Here is a 3,705-nt window from a genome sequence, read left to right on the forward strand (position 1 = left end):
CTTCTTCTGTTGTCAGTACGGCTACTGTGACCCAGGTGGGTGGGTTGGGTGGTGAAGAGTTGGAGTCGGCCACCGTCTGTTGTATCGTTGCAGTCCCCGGGCCGACTGCTGCAGTCTCGGGGCTGACTGTTGCAGTCCCCGGGCCGGGTTCTGAAGTCCCCGAGCCGGGTGCGAGTACGGGAGTCCCCGGGCCGCTTGTCGAAGTCCCCGAGCTGCCTGCTGGGTTCCCCAAGTTGGATCCGACTGCATCAGGGGCAGGCGGTACAAAGATGGAGTCCAATTCTGGAGACGGCTTGACAGACGGTTTGAGGAGGCATTGGAGAGAAACGCCGGTTGGTATACCTTGTCGGGTGGAGCCAATCCGTGCCAGGGCATCTGCTTGCTTGTTGTCGGCCCGTGGCACATGGAGGAACTCGCACCCTTCAAAGTATCCACTGATTTGCTGGACGAGGAATCGATAGCTCGCCACGTTTGCGTCCTTGGCGTCCCAGTTGCCAGATGACTGCTGGACCACCAAATCCGAGTCGCCATAGCACAGGATCCGGCGTATGCCGAGTTCATTGGCTAGCCGGAGCCCGTGTATGAGCGCCTCGTTCTCGGCCACATTGTTGGAGGCGGCAAAATGAATTTGCAATGTGTATCTGAGCTTGTCGCCCTTGGGAGAGGTGAGGATGATGCCGGCTCCCAAGCCGGTGCGCATCTTGGATCCGTCGAAGTGCATCCGCCAATGAGTGGAGTCGAGAGCCGGCGGTAGGTACTGGGTCTCGGCCCTGTCAACAAGGAAGTCGGCCAATGCTTCGGACTTGATGGGGGTGCAGGGCTAGTAGAAGATCGTGTAAGGAGCCAGCGCAATGGCCCACTTAGCCACCCGGCCAGATGCGTCCCGGCTGCCTATGATCTCGGCAAGCGGGGCAGTGCATCCGACCGTGATGGGATGCTCTTGAAAGTAGGGCTTCAGCTTCTTGGCGGCGAAGTACACTCCATAGCACATCTTCTGGTAATGCCGGTAGTTTTGCTTCGAGGTGGACAGTACTTCGCTCAAATAATATACCAGCCTCTGGACTAACTGAGCTCGGCCTTCTTCTGGGCGTTGCACCACGATGACTGTACTGACCACTCGGCTAGTCGCAGCAATGTAAAGGAGCATGGGCTCTTTCTCAGTCGGTGCTGCCAGGACAGGCGGTGTCGTCAGCATCTTCTTCAACTCGTGGAAAGCTTGGTCTGCTTGGTCGTTCCACTCGAAGTGGGTGGACTTCTTCATGAGTTGGTACAGGGGGAGAGCCTTCTCCCCTAGCCGGCTGATAAAGCGATTGAGGGAGGCCAGGCACCCGGTAAACTTCTGAACGTCTCGCAGCTTGGTAGGAATCTCCATTCTCTCTATGGCCTTGATCTTCACTGGGTTGCACTCAATGCCGTGTTCGGAGACCAAAAAGCCTAGAAGTTGGCCGGCTGGTACTCCGAACACGCATTTCTCAGGGTTGAGCTTGATCTGAAATCGGCGCAAGTTGGCAAATGTTTCTTTGAGGTCTTCCAGCAGGGTGCCGCGCTTCTCCGTCTTCACCACACTATCGTCTACATTGATGTGGGCATTTCTGCCGAGTTGCTTGAGGAGGCATTTCTGCATGCAACGCTGAAAAGTGGCACTAGCATTTCTCAAGCCAAATGTCATAGTCAGGTAGCAGAAAGCTCCGAATGGTGTCATGAAGGCGGTCTTCAGGCGGTCGGCTGGGTCCAACTTGATCTGGTGGTAGCCTGAGTAAGCATCCAAGAAACTGAACAGCTCGCATCCGGCTGTGGAGTCTATCACTTGATCGATCCGTGGTAGGGCAAATGGATCTTTGGGGCAGGCTTTGTTGAGACTGGTGTAATCTATACACATACGCCATTTATTGTTCTTCTTCAACACCAAGACCGGGTTGGCAAGCCACTCTGGAAAAACACCTCCATAATGAAGCCGGCTGCTAGGAGCCGGGCTATCTCTTCTCCTACGATCCTTCTCTTCTCCTCCGACAGTCGGCGGAGAGGCTGCTTGACTGGTTTTGCATCCGCTCGGATGTGTAGCTTGTGCTCGGCGAAATCCTTCGGAACACCCGGCATGTCCTTTGGGGACCATGCAAAGATGTCCCGATTCTCATGGAGGAAGTCGACGAGCTCGCCTTCCTATTTGCTGTCCAGGTTTGCACCGATGACAGCAAACCTCTCCGGGTTCTCCGGGTCCAGAGGTATCTTCTTTGTTTCCTTGGCCGTCTGGAAGGAGCCCTGAGCATCATATTCCTTGGGGTTGGGGGACAGGGCTGGCTGCTTGCCGGCCATGGCCACGACTCGGTCCAGCATCTTCTTCTCTTCAGCAATCACGAGGGACTCGGCCAGTCGGCTGCTGGCCGCAGCGCACTCGGTGGACTTCTTGTAGTCTCCCGCTATGGTGATGATCCCCTTTGAACTCGGCATCTTCATCTTGAGGTAGGCGTAGTGGGGCACAGCCATGAACTTGGCCAGGGCAGGTCGGCCAAGCAAGGCATGGTAATGGCTCTCTAGATCCACTACTTCAAACCAGATCGCTTCTCGGCGAAAGTGATCCTTGTCTCCGAAGAGAACATCCATCTTGATCTTTCCGATTGGGGAATAGGACAAGCCGGGTACGATGCGATGGAACACACTCCGGCCTGGCATTAGTTGCTTCGCCTTGATGTTCAACTTCTCCATGGTGTCGCGGTACAGTATGTTGATGCTGCTCCCACCATCAATCAGCACACGGGAGAAACGGGCAGCTCGCCTTTCTGTCGCGAGGGTGGCGTCCAACAGCAATGCATAAGAGCCGGGAGACGGCATCACCTCTGGGTGATCGGCCCGACTCCAGCTGATAGGCTTCTCAGACGAATGCATGAACTCGGGGTTGCTGGAGGCGACCGCGTTGACTTCTTGGTGCTGTCGGCGCCGACTGCGCTTGTCTTCAATTTGGGTCGTGAAGACAACGTAGGCGGCGTGCTCATCTGGGAACTCATCTTGAATGGCTCCGACTGCTGGTCAAACAGCCGGCTGCTGAGGGGCTAGAGGCGGCGGGCCAGGAGGTGGAGGCGGCAGCAGCTCCTCGCCCTTGGAGATCCGCGTGAGCCAATGGCACTTCCGGGTCATGTGGTTGGACGGCTTCGCGCCACTGTGGAACTTGCAGGGGGCATCAAGAGTTTGCTCGCAGGAGAAGGCCAGCTGCCAAGCCGGCCTGCCGCCCTTCTTCTTGGGCGCGGGCCGGTCTTCGGGCTGTTCGTCTTCGACGGTGGCTACTTGCCGACTGGTGGAAGGCGGCATAGGGGCCTTGCGCTTGTGGTCGTTCTGGTAGGGGCGTCGGTTGTAGTCACCAGCCAGCGTCTTGGGAGCCGGAGCGAGCACCTTTCCAGAGGTGTCCACTCGGAGCTCGATCTTCATTGAGGAGTCGGCCATGGCGTACTTGCCTGCTATGATCAGCAGCTCGTCGAGGGTAGTCGGCTCGTCGCAGAGGAGTCGGTCCTTGAGGAGGGTGCCCTCTCGGCACCCGGCGGTGAAGTACTCTATGGCTTGAACCTCGTGCACCCCCTCGCAGGAGTTGCGGAGCTCGGCCCAACGCGTGAGGTAGTCGCGAGTCGATTCGCTGGGCCCTTGGACGCATAAGGAGAGCTGGCGGGGCTTGGGAGGCCGCTTGTATGTGCTAGTGAAGTTGCGGACGAAGACTTC

The sequence above is a fragment of the Aegilops tauschii genome, chromosome 5 (assembly GCF_002575655.3).
Source record: "Aegilops tauschii subsp. strangulata cultivar AL8/78 chromosome 5, Aet v6.0, whole genome shotgun sequence".
In the NCBI taxonomy this organism is placed as follows: domain Eukaryota; kingdom Viridiplantae; phylum Streptophyta; class Magnoliopsida; order Poales; family Poaceae; genus Aegilops; species Aegilops tauschii.